Source organism: Manis javanica, chromosome 4 (genome assembly GCF_040802235.1).
Source record: "Manis javanica isolate MJ-LG chromosome 4, MJ_LKY, whole genome shotgun sequence".
Lineage (NCBI taxonomy): Eukaryota > Metazoa > Chordata > Mammalia > Pholidota > Manidae > Manis > Manis javanica.
In genome coordinates, this window is record NC_133159.1 from 156,637,900 (window position 1) to 156,653,349 (window position 15,450).

Below are 15,450 nucleotides of genomic sequence, written 5' to 3' on the forward strand. Positions count from 1 at the left end.
GATAGAGTCTGTCCTCAAGAGACTTCTCTTGAGGTTGGGGTAAAATGGGCCCAGAGCTTCAGAGTCTGCTGGGATTTCACATTTCCCCAACTGCCTCCCCTTCAGCCAGAGCTCAGCCAGGCCCAGAGTGGAGACCCAGTGTGTATGCCGTGACCAGCTCGGAAGGTCCGAGTCCCTCCCTCATCCCCGTGTCTGTTCTCTGTCCACCTGGTGCCCCTCCTGGGGAGGCTGGATTAATCCTTCCTATTCCCTGGCCCCCTCCAGTTGCTGAAGCATTGCAGTCCTCTGCCAATCTTGTCTGCGCCAAGGTGTCAACCATGCCAGATCTTCTGCCTGTTGAAAGGCATGCCAGCGGAAGGCATGGTGGCTGAGTCCTGGCACAGAGCCACCGTCGAGTTTTCTGGGTGGCAGTGGTGGGAGAAGGCGGAGCATGGAGCACAGCCAGGCTGCCCACTGCTGCCTTTAGAGTTGGAAATCGCAATTCTCCACGGACGAAACTTTACACATGAAAGTGCATTTCCACCAGCTGCAACTTTCACTCCATCTGTTCAGCATAATCAGCCCCTTGGCTCTCCAGATGGGAGCCCAGCCTTCTTCCCGAGTGGCTGCCTGCCACCCCCTACCCAGACTTTCAAGCCCTGCCTCACTTGCTCTCATCTCACTCTCTAGGGGCCCGGGCGTCGCTGCAGTTCTGCCCCCAAAGGCTCCCTCTCAGTTTGAACTACTCCTTGAGGGAGATTTTAAGTACTTCTGGCTGAACTAACGTCCTTTCTTTACCCCTTCCCTTCTCTGTTCTTTTCATCCTGAAGATAAAATCAATTTTCTCCTTCCCTTCTGGACTGATAGTTCTCCCAAACTATCTTCTCCTGTGGATTGGTTAGCTGTTGGAGCATGTTACCAGAGCCTGGGGCCTAAAGCAATCCACATCTGGGCCCATTGTTTTAATGAGACATTCTCCCAGCTGTCAGGCTAATAATCCCCTCCACTTCTACCCGATTAGTTCCCAACTAGCTGTCTCAGACATTCCTGACACTAGTCACCAAGGGCAAGACATTATTTTCAACAGCTCGGCATGGCTGTCACCTGCTCCGAGAGCAAGGATGTCCTCCCAACAGTGGGCCAGGCGCCCAGTTCTGGTATGTTCAGTCAGCCCTATGCACTCACCTGACCCTTCTGTGTGCCACATCCTGTGAACGCACTGGGAGTTTAAAGTTGAGTAGGACCAGTACTTACCCTCTAGGAGATTCATGGTCTTAACAGGGAGATGGGTAAACAAAGCACTGCGTCTCAGACATGCAGGGCGAACAAGGAAGGAAGGTGTCTGGGCAAGGTGAGGCTTGAGTTGGAGGGAGTGGGAACATGGAGGGAGGGAATAGAGCTTTGGCTCCACTGCCAAGTGGGAATGGGGTTTGAAACTGCCTTGCTTCCCCCTGTGCTCCTGCCTCAGTCACTTCAAGGGACAGACCAGAGGCCGGCGAGTGGCTCTGCAGTAGGCTCGTTCATCTCCATTGGAAAACGTTTGAAAATGTGTAAGCTGCCACTCTGTTCTGGGTAGCACCACAGGAACTGGGAGTGCCAAGTTAGACCAAAGTCAGTAACCCTCTCTTAGGTTCTGACAGGGTTGATGCATGTGAGATATCAGACAAGTTCCAGCAAAGGTACTGTTGATCACTAATCCTGGGCAGCCTGATGCCTCTTGAGGTTTCTAAAGATCAAAGGACTTTCCTCTGCAGTTAATTCTCAGTTATATGTAGAAGGGAGGAAACGAGCACACAAACTTCCCCAAACACTGTATTGTACTGATGTCTATTTTGGTTAAACCATCAGGTCCACCTCAGCTGTTTGTGCTTAGGTTCGTGGTAAAGTGGGTTTCTATTTCCTGTATACCTCTTAGCCTAGGGCGAGGGGGGCATGCTTAGGCTCGTGGTAAAGTGGGTTTCTATTTCCTGTATACCTCTTAGCCTAGGGCGTGGGGGTGCCCCACAAACGTGGTTTGGGGCAAAACCATGGGGAAACGATTTTGGAATTAAACATTCAAAGAAAGAAAAATATTTTTCAAAGGATTTAAAGGGGTAGGAATTAATGACTGGATAATCTTTAAAGTGGGGTATTTAGGAATGGCTGATATGTTTGCTTATAGCTCTGTTAACACCCTTGTGATGAGGACTGAGCAAGAAATGGAAATGGAAAAACAAGCCAGGGAAGGTTGGACCTGCTGTAGGTCCCTGGGAGATGAACTAGAACTCAAGGTTCCCTGAGTTCTAGTTGCGTCTTGGACCTCAAGAGGTCCATTGCCTCTGCTGTCTGCTGCCACTTGACAGAGGAACAGTTTGCACATTTTATGAGTGGTGCTGGTCACTTTCTCCAGATGCCCTGGCAGAGAAATTGTCCTGGGTCTCTGCGGGATCATTCTGCTCTTCCTACTGAAAACGCACCAGCTGTCTTTAGGAGCAGCAATCTCATGTATTTATTGAGCTCCTCCTTTCCCCAACTCTTTAGTTCATGACATTTTATTCTTACAACACTCCTGGGGAGAGCTTAGGCCAGAAACAAGTGTCACCATATTTGGAATACAGAGCCTGAAACTCACCAAAGTGCAGGAGCCAAAGGTGGTGGAACTCCCAGGGAGGGCAGGGCCAGGACCACATGGCATGGGTCTGTGAGCTGAGCCAGGGGTTCCCAGCCACTTGGGTTTCCTGGTCCAGTAGAATTTCCAAATAATCTGGGGGGCTGACATAGGTATGCTGACTTTTTTTTTATAAGGATATTAAATCTAACATCACCATTATGGCTTACAAAAGGACATTTTTTACTTCAAAAATTTTAGGAAAAGCTCCCACGTTATTAGAATAAAGGACCTTTCTTCCAAAGAAATTATAGATGGGAATCATATGCCTATAAAGACACTAAGATGAATTTTTAATTGCAGAAAATGTTTAACATAAAATGTTAACCCTATGATAATATACTGTAGGGCATATCGCCAGTCGCTCCTGACACCATTTGCCCTGTTTAAGGGCTGTATTCCACAGTGCAATCCACTGAAGCTGTGAGGGCACATAAGCATGCTAAAGATGGAAGCAACCTCCAGGGAGGTTTTACATCATCTGCAACCTTCTGAATCTGAAGGCAATATCCCTTGACCTGGGCCACTTCTGCCTTCCTTCAGTAGGACCAGGGGGAGAGCAGGCTGTGGGTGCCTGGAAGCTTTCCAAAAAGGGCTGCAGGTGAGAGACTCGGCACCCCTGCTCCAAGATCTCCTCCCAGAACGTTCATGCTATGGCTTTGATCACCCAGCTTAGAGCACCCGGAGTTTATTCTGTAAGGTTTTCACCTACTGGTAAAAGCCAGCTTCTGCCAGGCATAATCAGATTGGGAACCAGTAGGCTATGCCTGCCATGGCAAAAAGGGTAGGAAGAGGAAAAAAGAGGGTCTCAGAGCAATTTCTTTCAGTGCCTTCCAGTCAGCTGAGGCACAAGCCCATGAAGACTAGTGGGTTTTCTGTCTGAATATGCCTGACTCCCTGTTATTTCTGGGAGAGGTGGAAGAGGGAAGAGGTTCAAGGCATTTACCAAGAGGAGGGACAGTGTGTTTCTTCCTGCCCACTTCTGTGTTTTGTCATGGTATGTGGGTGGCCAGAGCTAGCAGAAATATCATGTTTCAGCTTAGGTTCTAACTGGACACCGTGTCCTCCTACTCAGGATCTAGAATGGCCACATTCGGACCACAGCCTTAAAGGAATGTGTCACTTTTACATGAAGCCTGGGAACTCCCTGAAATTTTATGCAAATATGTGTGTGTATGTATGTATGTATGTGCATTCATGAAATGGCACAGGTGCTCATGCGTGACAAGCTGGTAGGTTCATTTTTTTTGGTAAAATGAGTCTATAGCTCCCTTCAGATTTTCAAAGGGGTCCCTACACAGGATCCACCATAACTATGGGGCTCATTTAATTAAAAGTGGTTTCCCAAATAGAACTGTATAACTGGGCACCACTGCAAAACAGGGGAAAGCATCATCTGTAGCTCTGCTTAGAGGATGGATGAGGTTGCAGAGATAACCAAGGAGGGTGATCCATGCAATTTCATTTCTGTTTTTTCCCCAGCCCCATCACATACTTTATCTGGGATTATCAGATTTAGCAAATGAAAGTACAGAATGCCCAGCTAAATTTTAATTTTAGATAAACAACACAGAACTGTTTGGTATTAAGTATGTCCCATCCAATATTTGAGACACACTTATACTAAAATTTTTTCATGCAATATTTGAGACATCTTACACCAAACAGTTACATGTTGTTTATCTGAAATTCTAATTTAGCAGCGTGCCGTATTAGGCAACATTGTGTCATTATCACGTATTCTGTCAGTGGGCCCCTTCCCTCCGATTGCACGCCCAGACTTAGCCAACAGAGGGCACCATTTTCTTAAACTAGATCCCCAGTGGAGTTCCAGGGGCCTCAAAGGAAGGGTAGTAGGGAATTGAATTCTGTCTGCTGCTTCTGTCTTCTCTCTGGAGCTCACTTCTTCCCACCCCACCACCCTGCCAGAGTTACCCCTGTGAAACACGAATCTGGGCCTGTTACTTCATTCCCAAAATCACTTCCGAAGTTCCATGGTTACTTAAATGTGGCTTTACAAAAAGAGCTCTAAAAAAAGAGCTTCAGGACCCCCACTGGAGTCTCTTTTCCCTGCTTCCCTTCTGCTGCTTTTACCCCATGTGATCTCACCCCCTCACACTTTCAGCACCCCATTCGCCGTGAACTATTTGCCATTTCCCTGTACACTATTTACTGCCATGCCTTCCTGCCCACAGTTCCTTCTGCTTGGAATTTCCTTTTCCACCTGGTGCTTATGGCAACTCCATTCATGCAGTACACTTTACAAGTACGCATTGAGGTCCACCGTTTATCAGGCATTATGCTATGTACTGGAGGTACTGCAGAGAAGGCCACTGACGAAAGCCCTTCCCTTAGGCATCTCCCCCTGCTGGGAGAGAAGAAATAATAAGCAAGTAATCAAATCAACAAGGTACTGGGACTTGATCAAGGCTCAACTGACCTGACTTCCTCAAGCAGACTTGATAGTTTCCTCCTGTGGGTCTTCTGATGGTTTCTCATCTTGGGGGTCCCAAATTCTAACACTGGCACAACTACTGCAGGAGGCGTCAATGAATGAAGCAAGTCAGTTGAAGTTAATAGGGAAAGGGTTGGGGTGGAGAGGTAGGGGTGTGTTGCCTGTCACAAACTGAGAATACATGTCCTATCTAAAGGGGACAGTGACTTTTCACCTCTCAATTATTGCCACATCTATTATCTCAAAAACAAGAGGGAGATAGTGATTTTTTTAAACATGAACTCTCCCAATTCTTAAAATTCTTTGCCAGCTAAAATAACACACTTAAGGAGTAGATTTGGCCTATGGCCACCAGTTTGCCACCTACCATACTGCAACACTATATCTTTATCTTGCATCTGATTTACATTTATACACATTTTCTCTCCCAAGACTGTGTCCTTGTGTCTAGCCCCTAATGCAATGACTGGCACATAGTAGGTACCAGTCAAACATCAATAAGGGCCACCAAAAGGGAGGGAGGAAGGACACAAACTCGCAACAGTTTGTTGATGGAAGTTCCAATTACTACTGTTTTGGGCATGGGACAGATGGACTAAGAAAGGCTGAAACAATTTATTGCTGAGTGTGTCTGTGTGCATGAGTGTGAGTTCCCATGTTAGCAGGTGTGAGAGCTAGAAAATGTGTCTAAGAGCCATCAGCTCCTTCTTGGTGGGCTCCCTAGCTGTCCCTCCCCATTCTTGGCAGATGGGGGGAGGAAAAGAATGCAGGGCTCACGGTGGACTCCTGGCTTCCTTCCAGGACCTGTAGTAGCTGGCAAAGAGATCAGAAAGAGCTTATATAGGCTTTTGGCACCAACTGATACATCTTCTGGGGAAGATGTCTGGCGGCTGCTACCACTGACCACCTACTGCTACGGTGCCCACTGCATAGTAAGTAGCTGTGGGGGTCAAAGTACAATGCTTTCTCTTCTTGCTTGTCCAAAGTGAGATAATCAAAATGACCCTTCACCCTGAACTGGGGAATCAAAACTTCCAAGTTAAAGAGAAGGGTATGTATGAGGGGTGGCTTAGGCTCCCCATTGCAGCCCCCTAGAGATGGAGCAGGAGCTTGACCACTGCAGCAGTCTGCTGATTTCTGCTAATGGTATGCTGTCCTTTACATTAAGAGAGGATGCTGCCTTGTGCCACCATGGAGCATCCCATATGCATTCTTGTTGCCCCAGTGAATAAGGACATATCTTTGGAACATAGACATCTGAGGCTTAGAAAGTATATTTTGTCTAATTTTTGGAAGAAGAAACTAGCTCATTCAGGAATCAGGCCCCCCATCTGGCCCTGAAATCTCTTGTGAGACCTGGAAAATGCAATTTTTTGAATCAGAGAGAGTGGAGCTACTGGGGCAGCCTGAAGTACATTGGAGTCACTTTTAAACTGGAGTGCGGACATTTCTGTCCCATGATTCTCTCTCTAGTGGGAGGTATTGTGAAAGCTAAAGCCACCTCCAGCCTCCAGGGTGCCTCTTGCTCTCCACCAGCCCTTGGCCGGCCAGAATCTCTGAAGCAAGACTTTCAGGAAGCAATTCTCCCAAGGCAGTGCTGACTCAGTCCACACTCGAAGCTTTAAGTCTGGTCCCTGTCCCAGAGAAGCCAGCAGAAGGTGCACTGGGCCTGTGATCCTGGGTTGTGCGTGCTCCCAGGAAGAGAAAATGGGGACAGAAACAGTGAGCAGAGACATGGACCTCAGACTGTTTAGGCTTTAGCTAAGGGAAAAGGGAGGGAGACTCAACAGTGGTGTGAGTCCTCTGGGTTCCAGCAGCCTTTCACAAAATCTATCTTTCCTAAATCCCCAGAGGCAGGCATGGTGGCTAATTCAGTACCTGAGAACATTCCTTGATATGTTCCCTGGTTCTCATTTCTAATCTGCGATGGGGAATGTGACTGACCATCTCTCCAGGGCCTCCGCCTGACTCTTCAATGTCCTCTTTCCGTAAATCGCCCAACTTGGAATAAAGGGAGGTTCGTGTTCCCTCTCCCCTCCTTCACTTTCTCCACAAACTGCTCTGATTCCTTCCATCTCTGCTGCCTTCTGCTTCCCTCCTCCTTGCCCTCCTTTCATCGCTGTCATTTTCCTCTCTCCATACTCCTCCCTTCCCTCTCTCCCTCTGTGGTCTGACAAATCCTTTCCCTGGCACAGGACTTCGACTTGCTCGCCAGCCCTGCTGGGTTACTCTCCTCATTTCTGTATATTCTGTCCAATTATCTCTATGGCCAGGCTCACTGGGAGCCCTCTCCTCTGGCCACCCTGCCTCCTTCCTGCTCACTGCTACCGATGCCATCACGATTCATTTCCATTTGGGGATGGGGGTGGAAAGCTGGTTTGAATAAACTGGGAAATGTTTGCCAATCTTCTGTGTTCTGCTCTGAAGGCTGCAACAGAGTTAAGAGAATCTTAAGGAAGGGGACACCGTTTCATAGACCATTGAGGGCTGCGGGATCTAGTTTTAATGAACGTGAGACCAAAAGCTTTTTAGAGTCAGCCAGTCCTTAAAAAACAAGAGCCCAGTGTTAGAGAGGAATGGAGGCCCTTGCCATTGAAAACAAAGCTGTGACTCAAAAGCATCACGTACATGCTTCTTTGCATATCCACGTTCCTGAGTTTAATGTCTTTGGCTTGGGAAGTAACTTTGATACTTTTTCAACGCAGATAAAAATAGAGCTCATAAATGCCATCACAGGCACTTTCCGATAAGGTGGCCTTTTAAGGGAAGATGGGCTCCCAGCAGAGGGTGTGAGTCAAAGAGCCTCTCAAGCGGGTGTTCAGACTTCTAACAGGCTGCTGACCAGCCTGACCAGCCTATAGCCAAACAGTGAATGCAGGAAGAGGAAGTCTCTGGAATCTTCTGTGCCTGAAACTCAGGAACTCGGTTCCTGAAAGGAATGTTTATTTCATGCTTGTATCCATTTATTCATCACACAGGCATTTATCTGAATACCTATTATGTGCTAGGAATGCTGCTTGGTGCTAGTGAGGGACCCAGAGAGGGAATCCAGCAACAGTGATCAGGGGAGTGTAGTGGGGGGAACCATGGGGAGGCCTACCTCAGAGGGGGTAAACTGAAGCCCAAATAACCATCAGAGAATTAACCAGGCGAAGGTGGGAGTGGGGCAGGGAAAGGACTGTTCTGGGAAGAGGTAACAGCATATTCAAAAAGAGAGAACTTGGTTTACTCAGGGAATTGAAAGTAGTTTTGTGTAAGACATTTTGCAAAGTGGTGTGGGGAAGGTAAGAGAACCCCTAGAGATAAAGGCACCTCATTGGTCAAAAGCCTTTCACCCCTTTTAAGGAGTGCAGACTTTATCTTAAGGGCAATGGGGAGCCATTGAAGAGTTGTCTGCAAAAAATGATCCAAGCAGCTTGGCATTTTAGAAACCTCGCTCTGGCTGCAGGGCAGAACAGGACCTGGAAGGGGCAGATCAGAGGCTGGGAGGCCAGTGAAGAGGCTGCCATGAGCCAGAGAACAACTGGGGAAGTATGGGTGGAGATGGAAGGAATTAGGCAGAACTGGGTGATAACTAAAGTGTGGAATGGTCAGAACTTGGTGTTGAATTAGAAGTGGGCTTGAGGAGTCCAGGGTCATTCCCAGTTCTCAGGTCTAAACTAATTGTTGAGGCAGAAAACCCTGGAAGGGAGGCAAGTTTTAGATCTGCTAATTATTGGATGCCAGCAGGGCCTCCAGCTAAGGATATCAGGCTGGGAGTTGGGTGTGAAGTCCGGAGCTCATGAGAAAGACCTGGCCTCAAGACAGATTTGGAATATTCTTGAGCAGATGGGGCGCAGTGGAGCCATGAGAGTGAATGAGGGAGCTTGAGGCAAGCAAGGATAGTGTGAAGAGACGAGGAACTGAGCAGAATCCAAGCAAAGGCAACATTCAAAGGGGGACCAAAGGAAGAGTCCATAAAAGAGATTGAGAAGGAGCAGCCAAAGAGGTAGAAGGAAAACCAGCAGTAATGGTCTCCCATTGTTGGCCTCCAGCATTCATTTCCCCCTTCTCCTGCCAAGAGAGGCCTGGCTTCCCCTCCGGGAATTCATTCCTCCCAGTCCTGTGGTTTGGATCCCAGGGGAGAGAGGCTGGCTGGCTCTAACCCTCCTAGCCCACCTCCTCCAGTCCTCCCACTTGCTCTCTGTACTTCAGCCACACTAATTTTCCTTGAGTTTCTCAAAAACTCCATGCTTTCGCTGGCCTTGGAATCTTTCTCTTGACTGCTTTCCTTCATTTCCCTTCTTCACACCTTTGCCTAAAAACCTTCCTTTCATGCTTCCAGCCTCTGCTCAAGCGTTCTCTGACATTCCAGACAAGACCAGGGCTTTCTGTTATAAAGTAGTCCCTCCTTATCTATGGGGGATATGTTCCAAGACTCCATGGATGTCTACAGCCACAAATAGCAGCAAACTATAAATAGTGTTTTTCCTATACATATATAACTCTGATAGAGTTTAATTTATAAATTAAGCACAATAAGAGACTAACAGTGTAATGATAATAGAACAATTATGACAATACACGGTAACAAGTCATGTGAGTGTGGTCTATCAAAATATCTTACTGCACTGTAGTCACACTTCTTGTGAGGTTGTGGGACACATGTCATGTGATGAGATGAAGCGAGGTGAATGACGCAGGCATGGTGACATAGCATTCATTAGGCTACTATTGACCTTCTGATGACACATCAGAAGGAGGATCATCTGCTTCCAGGAAGCAGTTGACTGCAGGCAACTAAAACCATGGGAAGTCAAACTGGGGATGAGGAGGGACTACTGTTCATTTGTTTATTCATTCATTCATTCATTCACTCTTTCTGTATGTACTAAGAGCCTTCTGTCCACGTGTCAGCACTGTACGGAATGCTGGGACTTTACAGAGAGCAAAATAGACAGGCCCTATGAAGCTGACAATTGAGTTGGGGACACCAATAATGGAAGAATAAATACTCAAAACAATTACAAATTGTTGTTAGCATTATAAAGGAAGTAAACAGTGCATCATGATAGAAAATAACAGATCCTCATTTGGATAGGATGGGTGGTCAGAGAGGACAATCTGCAGATGTGAAAATTAAACTGAGATCTGAAAGAGGAGGCAGAACCAGACATGTGAAGAGCAATAGGGAAGTGTTCTAGGCAGAAGAAACAGTAACCAAAAGTGCCTATGGAGGGAAAGAGCTTGATGGGTTTTGTCGATTCCAGGAATCGATGGATGGCCAGTGCGGCTGAAGCAAAGATAGGGAAAAAAAGCGACGTGAGATGTGGTTGAATATAGAAGCAGTGGTACAAAGTTGGATTTTATTCTTTGTACAATGAGAATCATTCAAAGGTTTTAAGCAGAGGTGCAGCATGATCTGATTTAAGTTTTAATTAGCTTGCTCTGGTTGCTAAGTGAAGAATGGATTGAAGGACAAGCAAAGAATTAGGAAGACTAATTAGGATCCTTTCATTGTGGTTCAAGCCAAAGAGGATGTTGGCTAGAACTTGAATGGGACTGGGGAGATGGAGAAGTGGATGGATTCAAGGGATATATTAAAACTAGAATTTAAGAGAATCCCTGATGGAATAGATGTAAGGTATCGGGGGAGAAACAGGAGTCAGGATGATGCCTACCTAATTTCTGTCCTCAATGAGTGGAAAGAGAACCAAGCTGGCTTGGCTTGAACTGTTCTTCCAGCCCCCTTCTTTGGAGCAAATCTTCAGAAGCCCAGGGCTTGAGAAGTAAGCACTATTTAAAAACCACTGGGTTGGAGACTCTTTATGGTCACTTCCAGTTTTGAACTAAAAAAAAAAATTCTCAACTGAAAACTCTTTGTGAATTGGGACAATATTTCTATTTCTTTTAACTTCTTCAGTGGTTCCTTGGTAGAGCTCTGTGTCCAGGGAGCATTCAGTAAGTGCTAGTTGACTCTTCACTTTGGCACAGACCTTCCGTAATTGAATTTTAGATTAAATCCCTTTTTAAAAATAGGATTCTAACATAGAGTAAACTTCCAATTGAAGTCAATTCACCTTGATAAAGTAGAGCCATGGCAAGGATAATCTAAAATTGTAAAATTCTAAGTAATTTCTATTTGAGTTGAGGCAGAGAAAAAAAAAATGTGTTTTGCTAAGCTAATTATCTACGTTTAGGTACATGTTATTTCAGGACAAATGCCAACAAGTGATTGATCAGTCCTATTCAGAATAGGACTAAAAAAAACCCACCGAAAATAATTCATAACAGTAAATATAACCCATATTGGGCAATACATTTTTCATTGAAAACAAATATTAACCTTCTAAAACTTATTTTGAAGCAATGACTTTAGGTGATTTTTAGACCCATTCTAAAAGTAAATGAGATGGAGATGGAGCTGTGTTGCTAGTTTAAGACAAAAATCAAAGAAAAGATAGGACTCAAACTTGCCATTTCCTCTCTTCTCTTTCCCATTGCTTTTTCTTTGCTTGGTACTCCGCTCTGCATATTGTATTTCCCTGCCACTTTTCCAGGTTAAAAACTCAGAACTTCAATATCTATAAGCACATTGATCAAATCCTCAGAGAATTACACCATTTCAAGCCTTTTGTTTTGTTAAAGAAGAAAGTAACAGAATGCCTTTATTATGCCAGGCTCTTTTGAACAAATATCTTGTCATTTGATGCTGTCTATTACCCTATGATGATTATCCCATTTCACGAATGAGATGTGAGGGTTGGTGGTCCTGCATCTGATCCATTTCCTGTTTAAGATAAGTCCACTGCTGCGGGTAGCGTCAATGAGAAGGAGTGCTGAACATCACACCATGGACATCTTGGCAGCGAGGTCTTTTCCTGTCACCCCCACCGTGGTGGTTAAGGCCCCAGAGGGACCCAAGGAATGGCCACCGGGGTGTTGCTGCCCCAGCTTGGGGTTGCAGCATGGGACACAGAGGTGGAAGGAGATTACACACCCTTTGCCGTGGCAGTGTGTGCCTGGTGGGGGTACTTTGTGACAGTGCCCAGCAGTTGGACCTCCTAGCCTTAATGTCCTGCTGAAGAAGGCTGTTCTACCTCTATTAGCCTTTGGTTTTCAGCTGACTTTCCTTTCAGTTCTGTTCCTATCTTCTGGGAGCCAGAAATGTTTCTTCAGGGAATTCCAATTTTGGTTGAGTTGGTACAGTTCCTGCAACCAGAAACTCTGACTGATCTGTGAGGAAACAGACTCCAGTGTCAAAGAGCTTGTTTGTGGACCTCAGCTAGCAAGTGGTAATGTTCTGGCTGAGAAGTCTGTGCCGTTTCCTTAATTCCATGCTTCCTGGAGAATTCTAAAGAAGGGCATAGGGAAAAGGAGCAAGTATGATGCACAGATTAGAGTAGGGCTTGAAGACCAGCAAATATATGAACACCTCCTCCCCAAATCCACATTCAGTAACACATCCATAAATAAGTGAGGTCTATGCTCTGCCAGAGACTGTGCTATGTTCAAATATTATTTCAGTTAATCCTCACAACAGTAGGATACAGTGGGCATTATTTTCTCCATTGGAAAAACTGAGGCTTAAAGAGATTTGTCCACATTTACATAATAGTAAGTGTTAGTGCTGGTTTTGAACATGAGTCTCCAGACAAGGAGGCTGGAGCTCATTCATTAAAGCCACAGCTGCCTTACTACAAAATTTAAACAATCAATAAAAATTTCTTCATTGCCAATTTTCTGTTAACCCCATCATGGCCCCAGAATGACCTCATCAATGTGTTTTTGTTGGCATGCTTCCTCGTCTATGGTCTTACTGTGTCATCTGTCTCTGTTCCTTTAGATTGGGGACCTCCAGAGCACACAACATGCCTTTACTAAGGATCTTTCTTCCTGCATATTCTTCTCCGATGTCCATTTGGGGTTCCTCCATGGTAGACCACTGGGCTGGGGGTTCATTGACTAGCTAAGTGAATAACAGTATAGAGAAGATAGCAGGACTTCATTTTCCTATGGTGCTTACAACCTAAATGGGAATTTGTACTCATCTTCTCTTTAGTTTTGCCTGTCTCTACCACAGCTTCAAGGGAAACCATGTCTTTATCTTCTGGACTGTGCAATGGAGTCAAAGATCCCTGTTGGCAGAATAAATACCAGACATCTAGGGGGCTTTTGGGAGAGATCCCTTGCCCAGGCCTGGGTCATGATAGCCAATGAATGTTTTGTTATTTGTGTTTTGGAATTAAGAAAATGAGTTCTGTGTATTTCCTACCATCACAAGGAGCAGTGAACTGAACTGGTGCCAATGTAAGCTTGATTGTTGTTGCATAGATAAAAGCCTCATTAAGTCCCTCAATAAGGAGAGAATTTTATTTTGAGGACAAAGGAGTGAGGGGGGCTTCTTGCTTGTCATGGTTACAACAAAACAGTAAATGGAGGAAATAATTAAATAACTGCACTACCCCCCACCAAACCTCGTCAAAAGGCTGGTGAGTTTTTAATTAGTGCTGCATTTTCAATAAATCCATATCTGTATGTGATGCTGATTCTTTCCTGGATAAGGGGAAGATAATAATAAGAATCCTATTTTTCAGTCCTACACTAAAGGGATGCCTAGTATATTTAATCATGCTGTAGAAATCCTGGCAGCTTTCTCTGAGCCCAGCCTCTGCTCTAATTACATTTCTAGATTTTAGTAAATTGAAAGGGAAAATGTAGGAACAAAATAATTAAAACCAAAGAGGAAGTGCATATTAAAAAGCAAAAGCTGTTTAAAATTCTTCCGCACAGTGCTTCCAAAGACATCTACAGTCGTTTAATCAGATCCACACCAATCAAAGTCCTTTGTACACAAGGCTAGTTGGATCACATCTCAGGTGGGTGGTATGTTTCTCCACAGTAGGATGGGAGCCTCATTGCACCAGGCTACAGATGTGGCTACAACTCTTGTGTCCTTCCAGATCTCTGGGGCTTCAGGGCCAGCCTGGACAAGCTGCTGGTACAGACTTATTAGCTCCAAGGAGTCCCCTGCCAGGTCCCAGACAGCATCTGACTAAACTGTAGTGATTTGCCTCACTTGTGTGGTAGCTAAAGTGTGTTGCCCATGCCTCCAGTGTCCTCTTTCTGCACCTCTTCCCCACCTCTATGTTCCTCCCTCCATGAAGTACCTCTGTTTTTTCTTCCTTGTTGCCTTGTCAAATTTAAAGTCAAGAGAACAGGAAACAAAAGCCTCAGTAACACCAGGAGCCAGTTACATTTAATGAGTTACTAGGATACCTTTGGGACACTGAATTTTCACAAGGACCAAAAGCCTTTCTGGCTTCTGCTAAGGAATGATTGTTGATGATGATGAGAGAAATCTAATTGAGAAGTTTCAGGCATCAGCCTAATAGGTGACAAAAGCTCTTTTTAAGCAGGGCAGGCACAGTGACCACTTTATTGTTAAATTTAGGATCGCTATTTCTCCATCTTTTGGATGAAATATGAGATTGGCATGCTCTAGGATTTTGGAGTGTTTTGTCTGTAATTCCCAGGACATTTGAAGCTGTGGGACTGTAAAGTCGGCTTATGTATTTCAAAGTCAAGACAGCCTAGCACTATCAGCAGTTTCTTTCCAAACCCCTGTGGCTTTGGTCATGAGCTTCCAGTCTTCCCTGCTGAACAGATTCACCAGCCACCTGGCGCCAGGACACATATGGCAGGAGACAGTGAGCACCGTCTCCTGGATATAAACCTATAGCAGCAGGGCCTTGGGAAGCTGTTCCCAAGCAGGGCCCACACGTTGTCACCCCCACAGCCCACAGGTTCATATAGTTGCTCTTTTAGGTCCAATACCTCGGGCATTTGTGTACGTGTGTAATGTTATTATCTTAGTATAGGAAAGAGACAATGTCTGCTCCAGATTATTTGGCTTGATTGTAAGATTAAGCTAAAGGAAAGAATTGTAGCAATAATGAATACCTCTCACTGACATTATTCTACAGTAAAGATGACTTTTTTCCCCCAGGGCCAAGATGCTGAGACTTTTCTTTTACTCAACTCAGGAACCACTGATGGCCCTTGAGGCCAACTGGGGACCCAGGTGTCCAAGAACAAATCGTCATTGAATCTGCTTCCTTTCAGTTAAGTCAACTATATGTCCACCTTCCCCCAAAAGAATGGTCCTTGCTTTGTTTCCAAGTGCTAAATTTTTAAAGTTACTTAAATGAGTCTCTAGCATTATCCTAAAGTCTAAAAAATAAAAATAAGGTAATGCAAGTAAGTCGTTGGCAACCCATAAACTGCTTGCACAAAAAAAGTAAATACTTTAACTGTTACGCTGCACACTTGCCCCAACCAACTTTCTGTGCCTCTATGTGGTCCTCGCACCTCCACGCAGCCTGCTGCT